Source organism: Pholcus phalangioides, unplaced genomic scaffold, assembly GCF_987345545.1.
Source record: "Pholcus phalangioides strain wild (caught in Gottingen) unplaced genomic scaffold, Ppha-v1.0 ptg000015l_1, whole genome shotgun sequence".
Classification (NCBI taxonomy): Eukaryota; Metazoa; Arthropoda; class Arachnida; order Araneae; family Pholcidae; genus Pholcus; species Pholcus phalangioides.
This window is the reverse complement of record NW_028301608.1, coordinates 37,178,665-37,201,443: the sequence shown is the minus strand read 5'-3', so window position 1 is coordinate 37,201,443 and position 22,779 is coordinate 37,178,665. Positions and strand designations below refer to the sequence as shown.

The 22,779-nt window shown below is 36.4% G+C and overlaps 1 protein-coding gene across 1 annotated transcript in view; it reads right to left on the bottom strand.

The window, feature by feature from the left end:
* LOC149075949 (A disintegrin and metalloproteinase with thrombospondin motifs like) overlaps window positions 1-18,957 on the bottom strand; it is a 200,404-nt gene extending 181,447 nt beyond the window's left edge. The window contains exon 1 of the mRNA XM_089243477.1: window positions 18,471-18,957. The gene's annotated coding sequence lies outside the window, so the exon portion shown is untranslated. The remainder of the gene's footprint in view (window positions 1-18,470) is intronic.
* Window positions 18,958-22,779: the final 3,822 nt, after the last annotated feature.

Below are 22,779 nucleotides of genomic sequence, written 5' to 3'. Positions count from 1 at the left end.
GACTTTTCTAATCCCCAGATAAGTTTACATGGGAACAATGCAAAAACATGAAATTCCTTTATATCGAAATATCGTTAAACCGAAGTGATTTTCCGGTCTCTTGGAGTTCGTTATAACGGGATTCAACTGTATTTATAATAAAATAAATAATGGGAGCCCCCCCCCCCGAAAGTTTTTCAGTAATCTGAGGTAGTTTCGGTCCCGTTCACTTCGAATTATCGAGACTACTGTAATGGCTTGATTAATCGATTAAACATTGTCATCAATTAGTGGAAAATTTTAATCAATTCTCCTTCTTGGATGAAACTCAATTCATATTAATGCTTGATAAAATATGATGTAACAAAAAACCCAGTACATTTTTTTTTTTCACTTTTGGTTAATTTTGATTTAAATCACTAGATTATAATCACGTAACAAAAAAAAATTGCTATATAGCGTCACGAAATATATTCATCGACGCTTCATCGTCCTTGATTATGATTGATGACATACTCGGAGTCGTGATTCACGTCTAACCTCGCACGTGAAGCTGCAATTTACATTTCCAGCGAATGTGGACTTGTATTTATTTATGGTCTTTAATGAGTTGATTAGGAACAGTTCAACACTCATCTTCTTATTCTTTTGGTGATCTTAGTGACCAGACAATGGGTTATCAATCTTTGGAGACAAACAATCATTAACTCATCATCAAGTCATTAACTCATCGTATTACAAATTGCCCCTATATATTCTTTGGGCTATGTCTGGCTCAATATTGGTGATATATCTATTGAAAATTAATGCAAACTAACATCTCGGTAATGGTGGCTGTCTGAAATGCAGTCAAACTCTGTTATAACGAAATTGAAGATTCCATGAACTTTTGTCGTTATAACCGAGGTAGATGTTTTAAAGGCCTTTTAAATATAAAAAATGTAATCAAATATTATACACAAAGGCGTTATATCAGAATGATTAGGATGGTCATATTTTAGCGGGAGAAAAATACGGGAAATTAGTATCATACGTACGGGACATTCTTGCCAAAAAGGTTGCCGATTCGGCGAAAGCTTTTTGCAGTTCATTCATGCTCTGCAGTATTTTTCACTTGAGGGTTACCGTCAAGTTATAAACATTCTCTGTTCTGCCTCATTCCCACGTTTCGACAAAATTCCAAAAGTAACACATGATCCCCTATTTGCCCAATCAGAAAATCGAATCTCTGCCAAAGTTCTAAGAAAGGTCAATCACTCACTTCTTGGCAAGAATTTTCAGGATTCGGAGGTTCGGTTCTTCCCAACGGACTGACGTGGTTTGAGCAGCCTTTATAGAATGATTCTTTTGTAATGTTAATTTTTTTGCTTTTTAATTAAATTGATTTCCTTTGATAAAGTCGTAGTTTAATAGTTTAGGGAGATTTAATTGAAAAAATTCACTGAAATTAGGTGTTTTTGTTTTCTAAATATGATTGAATTATTAATAGTTGAATAAAGTATAAAAGCGGCACACAACGCAAGAGTCTGAATGTATTCGATGGGTATGTTTCATTTAACTTAAATTTCTTAAGCTCGTAACACCGTTTCATAACACTAGTCTGCAGTGAATTAAATGAATTTCACGGGGGGGGGGGGAATTGGCAAACACCTCAGATGAATACAGGGTGCTCTCCATAAATTCGTGAATAGTTTAAAAATTCTTTGAAAATTGAAGGAATTTGTATATTCTTCAATGCGATTTGCGAAAAAGTTACTTTCGAAGGAAGATTTTTTGATGAAGAAAAAAGTTCAAGTTTTTGTGTGAAAGTGGACGCTGCCCGAAATCAAATCACTGGAAATGTGCAAATCAAAGTCCTATAAAAATCCCAAATTACTGAAAATGTTTGTTCCTGCACGCAAATACAGTAGGACCTCCCAAATCCGGACACCCATAATCCTGTGACGAATCTATAATCCGGACACTTCGGCCGAAACTTATATTTTTTTCAACTGGGACTTTTGATGTTTTTCTTTACCAAAATTCTGCTCCGATTTTTTTTATAATACATCAGTCATTTTATTTCTTTTTTGTACCATTCATTGTTAGTGTCAACAGCGATTTTCCAGCTTCTGGGAAGCAATGAAGGCAACTGTGTATCTCACTAATGTGATTAGTCCGATGAAAGTCGGCTAAATTGTGATCAACGAAAACTTTTCTCATTTTATTTCTCCACACTGTACAGTTTACATTAATATTCGATTAAATTTTTTCCAGCGTCTATTTTTCCTGTGATTATTCAATTGAATTTCTGAACGTGCCCAAAACGTCAAGTGATGTGGCAGGTAGAAGCTGCGAACGAAAATATGATGCTTTATGACTGTCGCAACTGGGGGGGGGGGGGAGCAGGTGGGTCTCATGCCCCGGGCACTGGACCAGAGGTGGCGCAAATTTTTTTCTCAAACCTCTCCTTCAGCATTTCAATGGGGCGCCAAACTGTCACTTGCCCCGGGTGACCAAGCATCTAGTTGCAGCGCTGTTTAATGTACATAAGAAAGTGGAACTTTGTTTTATGGAGAACATGAAATCGAAAAATCTGTCATTTGCGATCTTCAGAAACAAAAAAATATAATATGTAAAAATTCAGGATTTATTTATTTTTTTCGGATCCGGGCAATGACTATTCTATGAAATGTTTAAAAAATAAGTGAAAGGAATATTTTTTCCGATAGATAAAACTAGTAATAGTATGTAATTTAGAAAAAACCCGTTTTTTTAAATTAAATTACGTGTTACGATAGGCATATGTATTGCTTTATTGTGTTTTTTAAAGGATAATATGAATCAAAGCGTTCAAAGAGGTATATTACTGCTTTAAATATGAAAACTTGGGAAATAAACAAAAGTGGATTATACAAACAACAACTCCGGAAGATTCCTTAATCTGGAATCACCTGGGTTCCGAGGAGTCCGGATTTGAGAGATCCTACTGTACAGGGTCGTTATGATTGAAGTTCCACTTTGATATGACCATAAAAAAGGAAAACTACTCGACAAAATGTTATCAAAGTTGGTAATAGTTTATAGAAGATCATGGGATTAAATTTTCCGCAAGAGAAAAAAAAAAAAAGGTCTAAACTCACCACCAGCGGGGAATGGCGCTATATACAATATATTGTTAAACGAAATAAGACATTTAACACATTTAGAAATAAGACGGTTTAAAATGTTTTTAATTGTTTCTAAAACGGAACTATTTGTGGGGTTATGCAATGGCTGCATGGTTTCATCACCATTTCACGAATGACCAGATTATAAGCCGACACTTCCCCATTTCTCGGCCACCCCAGTCACCAGACCTCAACCCCTGTTACTTCTGACTATGGGGTTACCTCAAAGCCACTGTTTATGGTGATAACATAAACAATTTGGCGGAATTGAAAAATGCGATACACGAACATATCCTAAACATTTCTCCTGATATGCTAACAGCTACTGTTGAGAACTCAGTAATGCGATTCAACTTGCTTTCAGAAAGTGGTGGACGCCACATTGAACATGCTTTGTAACACATTTTAGAAACGATTAAAAACATTTTAAACCGATGTGTCTTCGTGTCTTATTTCGTTTAACAATATTGCATACAGCACCATTCTCCGTTGATGGTGAGTTTTTAAACGTTTTTTTGTGGAAAATTGAACCCCATGACCACCTGTAAACTATTACCAAGTTTGATAACATTTTGTGCAGTAGTTTTCATATTATGGCCATTTCAAACTTCAATTATAAAGACACTGTACATGAGATTTAAAAAAATAATAATAGAGCTCTCTCTCTCTCCACTGGGCCCAAAAAATATTTAATATTCGTGACTCCGGACTGTGTAGACAGTCCATGTTCATTCACATCCCCCAAGCAGTGCTTCGAAGAATTCTTTGGCCGAAATTCGCGTTTAGAACGATATCGCTCCCCGAAAAGCGCTTGAACGGACCTGGGAAGCTCTCGCAGAAACACAACGGAGCAGACTAGCGCTTAGAAATTGTGAGATCTTTATACTTTTGCACATTACCAGCCAATCAGAGTTAAGCAACTGTGACATCATAAAAACGTCACAGTGGACCGCGAGGCTACCGCAACTTTTGATCCATTTGATAATAGATATATAATAAAAAAAAATTCTTCCCCTCTTCGAACCCATTCAATTTTTTTTCCTCTTTACCTTCTTCGTTCCAAAAAAATTTATTTTCTTATTGCATTTAATTTCTTTTAACCGTTGCACAAAATAAATGTGGTTTATTATATTATAATTCACCCCCCAATTGTCAGATGCAAGGAAATGGGGGGTCATTCCCAAATAGCGAACGTGGCGAGACAGGGGAATGGGGGCACGCCCCAGTATAATAAGTTATCGTTTATCGAATCACTATAAAAAAATGCTTTTAGTTTTTTTCTCTGATTTAATCCAAACGTGGTTCAGTTGCATCAAGTTGACAATAATAACGGCTCGCGAAGTGAGCGCCTAGCAAGGATTCATCGATTCATAGGGTGCCGACCCATTCCTTGTTATTCCCATTCCATGTTATTGGTTCATAATGAAAATAGATTCATTAGGAAATGAAACGTAGAACTTGCGTTGCGGCAGGCCTCTGTATTTATTGCGTGTTAATATCATTATTATTATGATCCTTATATTATAGTGTTATTAAAAGATATGTGTTTGTGTGAGCAACGACATGTCATGACATAATAGACCCTGTTTGGCGAATCGCCAAACCCACGAGTCGAATTTTTGACAAGGGTTTTATATTTTTTTTGGATATCTAATATTTAATACTGATTTTATTCTAAACTAGTAATAACTTTTGAATTTAGCAAAATATATATATATATAAAGCGCTTCATAAATAGTTTAAAAATTTATAAAAATTAAAGAAATTGGTATATTTATTTGAATGTAGTTTGCAAAAAAAGTTATTCCCACGAAGTTTCCTTCGTGGGAATAACTTGGTCCTAAAAAACATTTAGCTTAAATTATATCGATAGAGGGTGCTGCACACAACCACATAACTTGAAATATGCAAATGAGAATATTATTATGTGGTCCTGTAAAATGCAGGGTGCGAGATTAACAGCGCATTTCAGAGTTTTCATGTTACTGGAGGTCACATATAAGGTTTCTATTGTGGTGTTGACATTAGTGGAATAACCAGTATTGGTGAAGTTGTTTCACCTAAGCAACGAATCGCTGGCTGAACCTTAACGAACGTTTCGAACACAGGAGAGGAATAAATAAAGATTCGGGTCTAGAATTGGGTGATTTGTTTTCATGCAGCACCCTTTATCGACAAAGAGGAAAAAGTTATAGAATATACCAATAAAATATACTAATTCCTTTAATGTTTATTAATTTTTAAACTGTTTATGAATATATGGGACACTCTGTATTTTTAGTCGTTCTCCAATTATGCAAATTATCTCAATCTCCTTTTTTGGTGAAGTTTGTGAATTGAAGTGCGCTTTACTAAAGAAACAGCACATTTTAAAAAGTCGGAAAATTACGGGAATATCCCGTAAACGGGTCATACCAATCAACAAGTCGGTAAGTCAAGTATGTTTATTGTTAAGTATCAATAAAAAAAACGGACTAAATTAATTTTTAAGGAAAAAATCAGCGTTCCTGAAGAAAACACCAATTTGAAGCAGAAATATCGAAAAAGTACCGTTATATTCGAGTTCAGGGTGTTTTCATCGACGTTATAAGCAAGGTTATTAACTCTATTCTCTCCCGAAATCATCCGGGGCCGTCAATTATTCACGTTATAGCCGAAATGTCGTTATAACTTAGTTAAACCGTTTTACCTACAGCTACAAATTTCTCTACTCCGTAAAAAAAAAAACTTTAATTATTATTTTTTTATATGGGTTTTAGTTTATTTCCCTAAAAGTAGAATACGCATCTTCATTTTGATTAATCTAGGTTGAATTAATGACAAAGGTGAATGAGTCCCCCCGAGTCCCATTTAGCCACAATCGGTCACTGTATCCTAAGAAAAACGATTAGCCTATAGAGAGAGAGGCACTATAAATCACCGAAACAAAAAGAAAACCAACATGATGAATAGATGAAGTCCAGTCTGGTGAAACTTCTCTGTGTGACACTTACGAGATCTTGTTTTGTGCTCTTTTGAATTAGACGTCCGTGATGTTCTCCAAAGAAATTAACCCACTTTCTATTAATTTCCAACAGCATCTCTCCGAAAAAGAAGAAGAGTATCATCAGGGTTTTACCTATTATGGTATAAGAACGCAACTGTCATCTCTTTTCATTCTCGTATACGATTGACTGAATGTTTCCTTCTGCCCGTCTTTACCTTATGTATCAGACAAAGATGTTCACACGAATCGGTCATTCGCGTCGTTTTTTGTTACGGAGAATCTCCACCGAGAGAATCATTCATTTGTGGGAGAAAAAAAAAAGCTTCTCTAATTCTCTTTCGTTTTGCTTCGCGAGATGCGCGAAGCTCTGTCTGTGCATAATAGATGTCAAACTACACATTACATCAACGGGGATATTATTTGATGAAGAATATGTTCTTGGTAATACTATATCTGTAATATAACAACCCCCCCTTGTTTATTATTGGCAAACTCTTGAAGCGTTTACACGAGATTGGAATTGGGGGCAACTTGCTGGGTCGTGGTTAAAAGATAGGGCACAACGAGTTGTGGTGAACGAAGAATTCTCTGGTTGGACAGGCGTCACAAGTGGGGTTCCTCAAGGAAGTGTCCTGGGACCGCCATACTTTTTTCACTTTTCATCGATAAACTCGATCAGGGTATCGAACTAACGATGGGATTGCTAGCAAGTTCGCAGGTGACGTGAAGCTAATGGGGTGTGGTCGGGAATCAAAGCGATAGTGTGGAGTTGCTCCAGACCAACTTAAAAAGGATTGGAGCATTGGCAAATGAATGGAGTATGACGTTTAGCGTTGGCAAGCCGCTCTATTTGAATCGAACAACCCACGGTTTTCTTACGAGTCGAATGGTGTCACTATACCGGATGGATGCAACTAGGGTCACCGATTTGGGAATTCTCAATGACGAGCGGCTTAGGTTTTTCTGAACATTATTCAGCGGTGGTCAAAAAGGCGAATAGAATGCTCATTTTCATAAAGGTCTCTTCGCGTTCTCCTAAAGTCATTCTTCAGCTTTTTCGAGGCTTAGTTCGTCCTGGACTGGAGTATGCTGTAAGGTTTTGGAGACCATACCTACAGAGGGACATAGACTTGGTAGATGGGGGTGCAGAGAAGAGCTACGCGTGAGAGATTGGCTCGCATTCGCGCCTCGAAGATGGGAACCACAGAAAACCGACTACACAAAATTGACCAGAAAGAGTTGTATTTTTTTTAGTTCTTCACCCCTAGGGGTAAATAAACGGGCCATTTCAGTACCTCCCTATAAAAAGACTACATGTTATATTTTCTCTTCTTGCTATCTATAAGGGATGTGGCAAAACACATCATTTCATCTGTAGAAGTGTTAGTCGGGCTGGTGGGGCACGACCTCATATTTTTACATCGTTATTTCTCTTCAAACCACTCCCCCCCCCTCCCCATCTCATTTCGTTGAATCTTCTAAAACTGGACACGGGGCAAACAGGTCTCTGCTTTAAATGTCTTTGGACACTTTTATGTGAAAAGAATATTGCCAATGCAAAAACTGCTGCATTCAACAAAGAGAAAATTTTTGGTGTACAACCAACAGTGTGTATGCATAAACAGTTAACTCTCGATGCATAGACTTCAGCAAATGTAGTTCAAAATAGAACGAAAAGAAAGGTAAATTTATTTTGTTTTTTTCCCCCAAAAACCAAAATTCGCTTGTAACGAAAAGTTCGTAAAAACAACAATCTTTACTCTGATTGTGAACTGTCGTTGTAACGAACTTTTACTGTACATATATAGTCGAACTTGATTAATTCGAAGCTCAAGGGGCCAGCAAAAAAGTTCCAATTATCCAATTCATCAATATAGGATAATATACTTTCACAAAAAGTTAAAATGCTATCACTTTCCATGCCAGTTTTATCGTTGTAGCAACTAATATTTGTATAAAATGTTAAACGATCACGAAAACTACCAGTGTTCTATTTGTAAATATGCCATAATATCATTTTTGTTTTCGATGCTCACACGTAAAAATTGCGCAAAATCTTCAAGTTCATTTAAAGATAAAACGAAGTAATTTTCCAGCTTCAACATTCTTATGTTTTCTGACGTGTCCGTAGTCTCTGCAAGAGTTAAAATAGTGACCGCTGTTGCTCTTTCTTAGTTTGTTTACGTCATCATCACGAGAAGATTCAAAATTCGACTTTATTCCATACTTCTTCACCAATATCCTCCGCATCCGTAAGTCTGACAATTTTTTTTCCTAGATGTGAGCAAGCGTTTGGACATCGTTTGAACGTGGTAAAAAATGTTACCAAGCTACATTAGTTATTCTAAAATAAGCGAACAATAATGCTAGCACATTTCATCATATAATAAGCTGCGATTTCAGCACCACTTCAGCTTTTAACGATCACTACACACAAAAACTTTCGTACATCTCAAAAAGACATTTGCATCTGCAGGGATTGACGGATGCTAACATCATCCAAGGTCTGGTGAAATACCAGCTGCAGTGAGCAGAAAAAAGCCAGTGCGTTAAACTAATAACGGAATTATTGCTACTTAGAGCGAAAACAAAAGTTGAGATTTTGTTGGTTGTAACGTTTTAGTTTAGACTACATCATGTTCTATTCTGGAAAAGACCAGGAAACCGTAGAGTATAAATAGAAAACTCAAGGGGAATCCCTGAAATTCGAAATATCCAAGTTCGACTGACTTTTTTGGATTGCATTTCTCTCTCAGACATGATTTTATTAAAATATAATTATACAGGGTGCGTAGGCAACAGGGCGTATGCCATTTTACTGGTGAACCGTAGATCCCAGAGGCATACTTCCAATTAGAAAAAGTATCCAAATAACGTGCAGTACTGAGATATGTCATTCATGTTGCAAGGGGTTGTATAGTTACTAAAATAAAAATGTTAACTTTTTATGCGGACACCCTATGCTAAAGAACCCAATTACAATGTTGTTGCCATGTCTCTCCCGATGCCAACAAAAAAAAAAAATTCCACGTTTCTAAGTGCAATATATTCGCTGATATGTTCGAATTTGAAAAACGGAAGATAGCTGGGAGGGAAAACAGCGTTGAGTGCGGGTAATATGGTTTACCCGTATTTATAAATGAACTGACGTATGGGAAATAACTTGCCATTTCCACAAAATATAGAAAAAAAAGTGAAAACAAAGCTCAAATAACAATATTAAATCCTATTATAAAAGTTACGATTCAGTTGCATAATCTCTAGAAAAGTTTTCTTAATTTTTCTATTAAAAAAAAATCTTAACACTTGAATGATCATTAATCACCTTATCTAATCATAAAACATGACCGATTATCCTATTGACATGAATAATAAATCGATCGGTCGAATCAATTACGGATATTTTTTTTACCCTACAAATGAACGTGAATCGATTCAAAGTATACAGGAGCACAATCCCATTCATACCATCTCAAAACAACTCGTACTAATTTTTAAAGATAAGACTGTGCTTTGTTTGAGTATTCCAACCGAATATTAAGTGATATTGATTTTGTTGTATTTATAAATCAAATGTATAATCAGATAACACTTTTGACACTTATATATTATCTACATCATCTACGGATCCGATGATATGGTGCTATGTCTTTTTTTGTTTTCCTTCCGATGGCAACACGGTAGCTGTTATGAATATACAGAACGTACTTGTAATAATCGTTGAATAATATCTATGGTATATATCAGAGAAAAAAAAAATGAAGGCGTTATTCGATCAATCAAGTGAATGCTTATCGATCTATTGTTCGCGAGTCGTGAAGGAATAAATTATAAATAAATCGATGGGTTTCATCCGGTGAAGAATCGTGTTCAAATGGATTTTACGTGACCTGAAAAAAAAATGAGGTGTATGCATTGATATATTACATGTCGTCTCGCTGGAATCATAACCAAGACATCTCATAATAATGGTAATAATGGAGTTTGTTTCTTTCTTGTGGTCTTTGTTATAATTGGAGGTCTTCTTCTTCTTAAGGGGAGGATTTCATGCTCGACGGAACATTAATGTAATATGATTTTTTTTTTGTCTTCTATTTCGTCTTCTTGCACGCGTGTCTCTCTTTTATATACAAAGTACACGTCTTTGACATTATATCTGGGCTTTGTAACAGATATTGCGTGTTTTTTTTAAGTGTGTGTAATACTGAGGCAGAACAAATATGCATTTGTCGTCACAAACGTGTTGTTTTAAAGGTATCCAACTACTCTTAAACCATCGTTTTGGAAGAAAATACAAGGTTTTTTTTTTTTCTTTTCATATCTTTTATGAAAGCCCAATTTATTTGCAATTCCACAAATACAAATACAAAGGCCACAACAAACAAAATGTCTAACTAGGTGGCTGAAAAAAAGATTCCCTTAAAAAATACGGATGTCGAATATATATCTTAACTATATCAAAATACAGCTATAAAAAACCAATAATTATTCTGCCCATAAAAAAATTATGGTTGTCTCATCTAAGTATGGATAACTTCTCCATTTATCCCAGTATTTTTATTGCATTTCTTTGTAAACGTGTCAATTGTGTTAGAATTTACAACCTCCGGGGGTAAGCTATTCCATTTGTTCACAACCCTATTAGAGAAAAACTCCCTGCGACACCACAACCTAGACTTGTCTCTTGCTAATTGATACTGGTGTATCTTGTAAATGTAGTTTTGTGACTGATATTAATAACTATAATATATTAATATGGGAGCATGGAATCCAAAACCTGACGGCATATTCCAATCCAGGACGAACAGAAGTGGAATAAATATTTTTGAGAATGAAACCAAGCATTTTCTATTTGATTTTTTGACCACCACTGAAAAATGTTCAGAAAACTTAATCCCCTCATCAATAAGAATACCCAGACCGATGATCCTAGTTGCATCCAGAATAATAACAGCGTTCCATTCGTAAGTGAAATATGGGTCGTTCGAACCAAAATGAGCGACCATGCACTTGTCATTACTAACAGACATAATCCAATCACTTTTCCTCCGAAATATTAATAAGTAATATGACTAACAGAGCTCGTCCAGACATGTTTGATTCAAAATTCCTGGTTAATTAATTCATTAATTAACCGTGGGTCCCCCACTAGACAGTGCTCCCAATTTCGGACTGACATACATGCATTTTCACATACACACACAATGCTCCCTTGCCTTACTCTTCACAACGGCCCCCCGCGGGCCGGCATGAGGGCAGCTAGTGTCAACTGACAGGTACTGCCAGAAATCCCCATTCGTATTCGTATTTAGACATAATCCATTCATTTTTCCATGCTGTAATCCTGTTTAGGTTGCTCTAGAGTCTAGAGCATAGTTTCCCAACCTTTTTTGTCACACCGCCCCCTTCTTCAGAATTCTTTTTCTCCCATCGCCCCAACGTAATCTAGCCAATAGGATTCTATGTAATATCCGTAGCTTCTACCGCCCCCCCCCTTTGGAACTTTCCATCACCCCCAACGGAGGGTGTTAACGTCCACGTTGGGAATCACTGCCCTAGAGCAACTCCCTATATAGCTTTGATTCCTGACTACTCCCGATAGCTTCACGTCATCTGCGAATTTGATAACAATCCCATCGATACCCTGATCGAGTTTATCGATAAAAATTGACAAAAGTAGGAGCCAAGGACACACTTCCTTGGACTCCATTTGTGACATTTGTCCAATCAATCAACTTCCCGTTCACCATAACCCGTTTTGACCTATGTCTCAACCACGATTCTTCTATCCAATTCAGCAAGTTTTGCCCCGCAATCCAAATCTCACGTAAACGCTTCAAGAGTTTACCATGTTTGACCCAATCGAATGCCTTCTGGAAATCAATATATACAACATCGACATTTTTGCTTTTACCCAAAGCCTTAGTCACGTGATCGTAGAGGCAAAGGAGCTACAACAGTCTTTAAATTTAAAAAATTCTGAAATTGAAAATTTAAATTTTAAAATTCGATTTTAAATAATATTGAGTCAATGAAATGTCATCTTTTTTTCGCTTAATTTCATGAACTGGACAGTTTTTTATTTTGAATCAAGTTTCATTCATTCATTCCTTGATGTCATTATCATGTGCATAAGCTGTTTTTAATTCAGTCCTTTTTGAGAATTTACAAAAAAATTAAGTAACCAAAATATATGTAAAACTTTTGCCAACATAAGGTAGCACATACAATCGAGAGCATGTGTAAGAAATTTGAAATGAACCAATGATAAAATAGTATTTTTAATCGTATTTCTATAAGAACATTCGACATGCCCAGAATGACATTTAAGAGTGTTTCGACATGCCAAGATAAACGCATCAAGTCCTTTTATGATATACGCGATAAGTTAAATGAAATTTCAAAAAAATTGACACGTACATCAAGAGATTTGTGTGTAATTCGCGGGCATACGATACAATCTTTTGAACTTCAGTTTGTAACTTGCATCATTATTAGTTATATGTACAGTGAAAATAAAACATTTCATTCGTAGAATTTTTTGCAATCGCGTGTGGCGAATATTACTTGAATTTTACTTATAACATTTGCATAAAAATTACATTTCATAGAAAATGAATATTGTTTTCACAACATTTCGAGACACTCTCTCAATAAATGTTATTAAAGTTCACTTAAGTGTTAATTTATAGAAAAGTGACAAGAAAGAGAATGGTAGCGGGATACCGTAATTTCATTCTTGAGAGAAGTCTTTAATATATTATTGTTAAGGGAATGATGGTTTCGATGCTCATAGTTTCATACCTCATGAGTTTTTCAAAAATTTTCCAATTTATTTCCATCGTACGCAGTTATTCTTATACACCAGGGGATCTTAATCTTTTTCAGCCACGACTCAAAATCAACATGATTAAATTCAAGACTTATCAGTCTATCCTTAATTTGAAAATTCCTGTTAAATATGTCAGATTAAGAAATATTTCGTTTTCGAGATTATAGTGCTTGGTGTTTTAACATGAGGGACAACAGGGTCTGACCACAGGGTCCCTTTCAAACATGGGGCCCTCAATTTTTTCAACGCTTTCACTAATTCTGAAATTATTTCATTGATAAATTCTGAATTCGCATCAATTCTGGAATTCTGAATTTTTATTGGTTTTGAAATTTTTTCTCCCCTTAATTTTCAATTATTTTTGATTAATTACGAAACAGTTTTCAAGATGTTCTGTAATCATGTTGTTTTCTTTCATTTTTCTCAAATTCTCATCATTACTGCATTTTCAGTAATGTTTGTTTGAAGATTTTTTTTTTTTTTCAGATGTAATTTTCAGCATTCTTGCACGTTCTATAATAATGTCATGTCTTCTTGGACGTCAAATTTAACGCTAAAAATACTGTACCGTGCATAAAATCATAATTCAATACACCTCCCTCCCGATTTTTAAGGGTATAAGACGTCATTATAAGTGGGCTCGACAAAAGAGTATCCATACTTTTCGGACCGTTACGCCGTGTTCGAGGCTTTTCATCAGCAGACGTTTCGTACGCAACTCTTCATCGTTGCATGCGATGGAAAGCAGGGAGATGAAGCGACCTCCTCCACAGACTGCGATCTACTGATGATGTCGACGCAGTAGTGGTCGAAACGTCTGCTAATAAATTCAATTTCGTTCATAAACGAAGAAAATACAGAACAATATAAGTGGGAAAAAATTGCTAAGATGCCGACATGGCTCTTATTAGCAATCACAATTTTTTTAGACATTAGATGCCTGGAATATATTATTCAGAATACTTAAAAGAAAATAATAATAAATGAAAGAGAGACAAAATGAAAAAAAAGAAAAAAACTGGAGAAATGAAAGGAAAAAAACTGGAGAAAATAAAGGAAAAAACTGGAGAAATACGAAATATAAAAATATTTCATGTTGTGGCAGTAAAAGCATCGAACTCGGCCAGCCCGAAAAGTATGGATACTCTTACATTGGCTACTCCGACCGTGAAAAAAATTCATCATTGATCGCTTTGATCATTTTTTGTTCACACCACGATTATTTTCTGCTCACGAGGGCTAATTAAAGTGGAACCTACAATTTATTGCCGATACCGAACGCCAGCGTTCGAAATTTTGCCTTTTTCATATATTCACCAAGAGGTTGATGCGTTAACCACTCGGTGTGGGACTCCCTATGGTAGCAGTCTTTTTCTGTGGTCATGTCACTGTTTCTGTTGTACCCCTGTGTCAGGAAAGTTTTTTACAAAAACGAACCGGGTATCGACGCCTGTAAACATCCTTCTGTGCTCTAGGCGAGTATCTTATCGACCTGGGCTACCACGGCTGGTAAAAATTTTTGCCATCTTTTTTCAGTAATATATTTTATATTTAAAAGTGCAACTAATTACTTCGTGAGCAGTAATGTGAGTTGTGAAATCAATCATGGTTTATATGTAACAGTAATCTTTCCTACGGAGGTTTGAACAACTGGCTGACGCTATGATGAATTCAGGAAAGAAAATGCAACTGCTTTTTCGGAAAAACAAACCCACGTCCGCTTGGGTGAGAGTGTTAGACCACTACACTACAAAGGCAGCGAACCTCTTCCCTTAGAGCTCGTGTGCGCTGAACGGGACTGTACATGGCCAGTCAGTCCGAATTCAGACCAAAGCTCCCGATTGCTGACGCTGCCACCAGATGGTGACTTATTCGAAGGTGTAGATGGTGGTGTGTGTGTGTGTGTGTGTGTGTGTGTGCGCGCGCGCATGCATCCAAAGATGACGTCACTCTCTCATGTTCAAACGAAGGTTTCAACGGCTGGTTGACGCAAAGATGAAATCAAGAAAGAAAATTCAACTGCTTTTGTGGGGAAAATCGAATCTTTGCTACCAGCACAAATTCATGATTCCAAAACATCTATCACGTGTCATTCTCCAACACTCTTTTATTTTATTTTATACATTTTACTCTTTTTTTTTCTTTTTTTTTCGTTTATTATCATTTACATAATGAGATTTTACAATCATTAAGTAATTTGGATCGTCAAGTTTAAGAAAGGAATGAGACGAAAAACGGCAAAATAACTTTTTGTATTCTAAAGCAGTGGTTCTCAAACTTTTGTCTTCCGCGGTTAGCAACACCCCTAGGAGCCGCTACTCACACTTTGGGAAACACTCTGCTCTAAATTATCTCTAGTTTTGCTCTACATGTGAGTTGACATTGAATCAATGTCTACGTGTGAGTGGAAAGACAGAAATAAAGACCAGTCCCTGGAGGCAGACATAGAGCCAAAAAGTTTGGTGTTTATTTTAAATGGAAACCCTACCACTTATATAGTTTCTTTTAGATTTCTTAAAACTCTATTTTCGGACTTATTCCCTTTTTAAATCTAACGATTCATTTAATGTTCGTACACGGCATGTTACGACTAAAAACAGTTTCATTCTTTTTTCTTTTGAACACATATTTTTTTGAAGTTACGGACATAGTCACGGATTCACTCACTGTGTAAAGCTTCGAACTTGTAACAAAATGTATCAAATTGACATCAGAAGGTGTGTATATTCAAATAATTATAACCTAAAACGGCTTCTTAGACAGCGGTGCAACGCTATGTAACGGTACACAAAAACATCTGTTTGTACAAGTTATTTCCATATTTTGATAATTTTTGCAGAAAATTCTCGTAAAAGAACTCGCAATATGAGATATTTTTTCTTTAGCGTTTGCGTATGCTGAAACACTTTTTCGCGTATTAATCGTGTTGTTGTTAGGAACCATCGAGTCGATTTCGACTCCTGGTGACTCTATAGATCATGGCTCTTCAAGCTGGTCTGTCATTCACAGCATGTCTCAGTTGTGCTAGCTTCATTCTAGTGCTTTGCAACACCTCTTCTATCCATCTGGTGCTTGTGGTCTGCCTCTTCCTGTCGTTCCCTCCATTCTTCCAAGCATTACCATTTTTTCTAGTGAGACTTCTGTGCACATTACATGGCCAAGTAAGAGAGTTTCTGTTTAATGACTGTTGCTTCTAGAGAATAGTCAACCTTGACTTCTTCGATAACCGATTTGTTAGTCCTTTTAGCTGTCCATGGAATTCTCAGCATCCTCCTCCAGCACCAAAGTTCGAAGGAATCAATTATTTTTTTTTATCTGCTTTCCGTAGTGTCCAGTTCTCACATCCATACATAAAGACAGGAAAGACCAACGCATTTATAATTCTAATTTTTGTTTTCATTGATACATTTTTGCCTTTCATTATTATATTAAGCTTTCTCACGGCTGTTTTACCCAGAACTACTCGTCTTTTTTTTTCCTTCTCTGCAAGTTCCCTCTTTTACAGTTCTTGATCCTAGGAAATCAAATCTGTCCACAATCTCAAAACTTTCACCATCTAGTTGAAAACCGTGCATATCTGCTCTAGTCATGAAATTTGTTTTTTTCGTATTTAGGTAGAAAGTCCAAGCTTCTCACTTTCTGTTTTTATTCTTGATATAATGTTCTTCAGGTCCTCTTCAGATTCTGCCATCAGAGTTGTGTCATCAGCATATCTAAGGTTGTTGATCACTCTTCCTCCAATTTTAACACCTGCTTCCAATTTCTCTAAATCGGATGCTCTCATCATATATTCTCCATAGAGAGTAAATAAGTTTGAGAAAAGGATGCATCCTTGTCGAACCCTTTTTTCAATTCCAAACCATTCGTTATTATTTACATAAGAATCAAGCGAATATTTTCACTATAATTCTTTCAAGAAATTTGCACTTAACTTATATTTTATCTGATATTTTTCTTGAGTTATGTATGATTTCACCTTGATTACTCTTTAAATAGCGCCTCCTTTTTTCACAATTTTGTATTTTCATAGTAAAGAGAGGGAATATCAATAAATAATAAAAATTCCTATTAATTCAGTATTATGACGTAACACGTTTCATCGGTATTGTTTTATATTAATTTGAAATTATCTTCCAAAATACAAATATCGAATGTCATTTTTTTGAAAAAATTCACTATTAAAGGAAATTTAAATTTTTACGCATGGAATGTTTATCGTTGCTGAATATACGTTGTTTTAATATACGCGTATATTTACGGACATATTATGTATGCGCAACATGTTTCAGCTGCACAAGCAAATGTTTTTTTTTTTAACCCTTTCATGGGCTGTTGGATCTATATTTCCCACATACACACACCTACTTCTTTTTATTAAATACTCCTTTGGAAAGTGTATTTTCACTATAATAGTTTGGTCTTGCTTGAGTTTCCATTTATATTCTTTATTCTCCATCCCCAAAAATTTATGGAAGACCAGTATATTCAGTTAAATATTATTTCCCTTTATAGTAATCTGAAAAAAAATAATAAATCACAAAAAAATTGAAAACTTCGAGGGAAGAAAAACCAGCGAAAAGGTCAACACTCTAGGTCCCGTGTACACTTGAATAGATATATGGCAAGTACATGGTCAAAAACCCATTATACCAATGTCTTTTCTCAATTTTTTTGGTTATTTCAGATCATTTCATTGATTCATTTTTGTCTCACCACGTTCATTTTCTCCAAACGGGGGTTAATTTGACAGGTCCATACAATTTATTGCCGATTCCGATCTTTTAGTGTCATTTGGGTACAAAATACGACTTATATAAGTATATACTTTCTCTTTATCTAGAAAAAGTTGATTCCCTGTCGGAGTCATTTTTTGAAAACTGTTGAAATTTTACGTGTTTAGAGTTTTATAAAATCACATTAAACTGAGGAGGATAGGAAATAAAATTCAAGGTATATGAAAACTATTCAACTTTACTAAGAGCAAGATTTTATCTATTTATAGATAACATTAAAATCAAGACAAACTTCATTCTTAATTAACCATTTATCCAGCTAATTAAAAAATCCACTCTAACTAATTAAATTTCTGTGTGGATGCACATGCGTTGTTTCAATTAAAAGTATGTCAAAAACACTAATACACATAAAGGTTTTGTAAAAAAAAAAATTCTCTACGTTTTTATGAGGTTGAACCATAAAGGGTTAAAGAGAAATGAAATTTGCGGTAACGTGAAACATTCCAGAATTTAGAGAGATATAGATGGCTTTTTTCTCAGCCAGAGATATCAAGGAAACAGTTATTTTCCGGATATTATGCTGAGGTGAGCTCGCCCAGGCCCGGCGGAGACGTGATGACTTTTCTTTCCGAGCTCACCTCTGCATAATATCCGGAAAATAACTGTTTCCTTGATTCCAGAATTTGTTTCGGCCTGTAGACATGACATATTTGACTACACTGTTCACTTGCCGGGTACATAAAACTGTATCACATCAATATTCAAAAAGTAATAATAATAAGACTCACCATCATTTGTGAAACTCGGCATTTCGATACATTACTGGTCACACAAATTTACTTAACGCCGCCGTTATCCTCGGTCATTACTCCAAGCACGATGCATTACTTCACACGATATTCACAATTCAAGCTATATTCGATACTTCTACTATAATCGATCACGAATCAAAATACCAATGAAACCAATTTTCAAAGACTTTCACAAAGCATAAAAAAAATCCAATACTGAATATTTCATCCGAAAAAAAAACAAAAAAATACTCTTTGTTCTCTCAATCTCGATAAGGTTTCACATCCACATAAAGCTCTTGCCAAAGTATAAATCCAATAACACAATATATCGAGCTGTCAATCATAGAGCCATTTTGAATACCGTCGGTGAATTGACGTAAGTTACTGGTTGTTACATATTATCCTTTACTAGACGCAATGCCGCATATAATCTCTGGTGTGTGTGTACCACCTTCTCTCTCTCTTTCTTTCTCTGTTGTATGTCTGGGTTAAACAGTTAGTTAGTTAGTTGCCTTGCAGTTCTCTCTTCTTTTTTTCTTGTTGATGTCTTATAGAACGAACGTTGTTCCAGAAAAGGAATGGCTTTCTTTTCATCGAAGTTTTATCCTTCTCTCAGACATACATATACACCGACCGACCATTGTGCGTGCTGTTTGTCTTTTCTCTCAAGACGCTCCGGGGTAAGATAGTCGGGGAAGCCATGTTTTGGATCACTGAACCCAGCGGTAGCCCAGTTTTCACACTACCGACCTTGAAAATAAAAATAAAAACAATAAAATATATAAAATAAAATCTTTATTACGCACATCAACCACGTTTTTAGCTCACTCACAACCTGCTTTACAACCTGGTTTTTTGAGAGCAAAAGAGAGACAGATCTCTTTTACGCTTGGCTGTTTTAGAGCTTTTTTGGCTACCCTTATTTATTACTTTACTCTCTTTATAATACCGTACTTACATGCGGTTAGTCATTTTGGTATCGACGTTTCTCCCTTCATTAAAGGATAAAAAAAAAAAACAAACATGAAAAAACTCTTTAAGAAGAAAAAGAAGGAATGTTTTTGCATGTGTGAAATACGAGGTATTCATGTTGCGTTTGAGTTCATGTGTAGGTCAGGTTGTTTAATTGGTGAAAATGACGTTGAGGTTGTTTGAACACATTGATAAGGTTGAAAGAAGGAAATGTTTATGAAAAACCCTGTGAGTTATTTTGAAATTGATTTGGTCATTTCTAATAACTTGAAACTGATTTATTTTTCATTCCGGAGGTCAATGAGTCGTTATAGCGAATAAAGCATCATGAATAAGGCAATGACCGCGTGAGCGTTATGTCCCGTTGAATGATGGTCTTTTTTTTTTATATTACTGTATTGAATGATGACGTAAGGTATCCGACTACGTTAAAAATGTCATTTGGGAAGAAAATATCAATTTTTATTTTTTATAAAAGCCCCATTTGATTCTAAAACATTTCTAAAACAGATTCTTAAACCCCACTTGCGATTCTAAGACAGACCTTGTTTTGTTTATATGACGTTTATAACCAAAGTTACTTTCACTTTAGTGTTGCGTTTTTACATACTAGTAAGAAGCTTATTTTCAAGAAAGGCAACGTTTCCACAATTACTAAATTTACAGTAGAAGTAAAAAACATTTTTCCCCCTCCGGAACGTACTGCTTTGCTAATGTGAAAAATAGCCCAACAGATTGCACACGGGAGTGATATAAGAATTTTTAGCTATTATATTTCTTGATCATCATTCAAGGGAATTAATGTACATTTATATTTTGGAAATGTTTCCGTTTGATTAAATTTAGAGCTGGCCAAGTCTGAGAAAATTGGAAATTTCTACGCCACCTGTTGATTTCAGAAGGCGAACACAGAGGAGTCTTCCAACCTTTTTTCAAGTCGGGAACTCTGTCTGTACCCATCACACAAAAAGAGCACCCTTATGGCAAGTTTAATATACGAATGCATAATGATGTTAATCCTTCAATATAATTTTTATACGGTGATAAATCGGAACGTTGATTGGGTGCTCGCGAGCGCAAAATCAGCCACAGGCGTATAGCATATAGCGGTGCTTCTGAGCAGAGGCGTATTTACGATTTTGCCTCCTGTGGGCTACCCGAATTTTGCCGCTCTCCTCTCACTCTAGTTTAATTTTCTTGGAAACTCATTCTTCAAATTCGCCACCCTGCGCTATAATCCGCTTAGCACTCCTTCCTTCCGCCTGTAAATATGCCCATGTCTCCAAGCCTTTCTTTTGGCCCCTCACATGTTTGCATACTCTTTTGGTCACTCATATGCTTGGATACTCTTTTGGTCACTCATATGCTTGGATACTCTTTTGGTCACTCATATGCTTGGATACTAATTTGGTCACTCATATGACTGCGTACTCTTTTAGTCACTCACATGCTTGCGTACTCTTTTGGTCACTCACATGCTTGCGTACTCTTTTGGTCAACCACATGTTTGAGTACTCTTTTGGTCACTCACATGCTTGAGTACTCTTTTGGTCACTCCCATGCTCACACACTCTTCAAGTCATTTCCATGCACATGCATATTTTAAGTTACTCTCGTGCTCACACACTCCCTACGTCACTCTTTTGGCCATTCACATTCTTGCACACTGTCTCGGTCATCCACATGCTTGCACACTGTTTCGGTCATCCACATGCTTGCACACTCTTTTGTTTAGTCACATGCTTGCAAACTCTCTAGATCAGCGGTTTTCAACCGGTGCTCCGCGGCCACTCGAGGATAATAAAATAAATCAATAAATTTGATAAACAAACAAAAAAAAGAGGCCAAAAGTGTACCGCCATATAAATAATATACTAAAAAGTGCTCCTCGAGTTAAACAGGGCTCCGCCATAGAAATTATACACTGAAAAGTGCTCCACGAGACAGAAAAGTTTGAGAAACGCTGCTCTAGATCACTCATTGAACTAGTCTCTCCCTGTCTGGGCAGAGGTGGATTCATGGCAATAAAATTTTGTCCTTCTCTTATTATGTGCTAATTTTCTCCGCCACATCATTCCTAAAATGTATCGTCCCTCCAAACTTGCCGTCTGGGACTATGACCCTCCCTGTAAATACGGCACTGCTTTTGGGAGCACGATGGTGCTCGCAAGCAACAGGTTGAAGATGCCTGCCGTAAGAAATACATTTATTTTGAGGGCCAGACATGTGATATGTGGCTATTCCTCACCGGTCACTGCAATTCGCGGAGAGAATGCTAGCCGATCTTCCCCACAAACGGTAGATATGTCTTCAACACGATATGTATAAGTCACTGCCAAAGCTTCAAGTGCGGCTAATAGATTTCGGCCAAAGTCAGATTTTCAGAAATGACTCGGGATTTGGCCGGCCAATTCGTGGAGTTGTCGGGGATCCATGGCCAAAGTTCGATGTTCTGATGTAAAACTGTGCAGTAGACACAAAATCCATTATTTTTCCATCGTCAATGTGTGATAAATGGCTATATGAGATAGCTGTATTGGATTAGCTCCATGTGACGAGAGAAAAAAAAGAGAAATTTGAGAGAAAAAAACTACAGAAATAATAACGTAGACATCTATATTTTTTTCATCTTTTTTTTTTCCTTTTGGCCAGGGATCTCCAGCCACTTCGCGAACTGGCTTGCCAAAGACCGGAATTCGGATATTGGCCGGATCAATTTACAACGCAATTGGACAATTCACGAACTGGCCGATTTAGGGTTTTGGCAGTAACATATATAAGCACGAAAATTCAGGTATTTTCTAGTTTCACTTCTAATACAAAAGACAGATGGCGGCACTTGTCTAACACGAGACACGTTTTTGTCGAACATCATGAAAACGTTAGGAAGTCACTCATACACACGAGCAACACATCGAGCCAAATCGTAACGAATTCTCACTGAGGAATGTTTACGGGATGCATGTTAGGTTCAGGGCTGTCTTACCTTAAGACTCTTAAGAGCATCGTGGGCCATCGGGCCAACTGATTATTTTGAGGATCTACCCCGCAAATTTCCGAGAATTTCAACCACAGTTCTGATTTTTGTGAAGCCCGTCTTCTCATGAGGTCCACGGGCCGTGCCCTGGTGGACCCATGCGTTAAGATGCACTGGTTAGATTCCAGTGGTAGGACACTCGACTCCGCTTAATCTGATACCAACGAATCCAGCACAAAATATTCGATTATGCGGGGAAAAATTCAATTGCCCCCTTTACAACGTTAGTATAGTTTGTATATTGAAAACTGATGAACGATCAATATTAATAAACCTTCTCGACAAGGGCGTAGC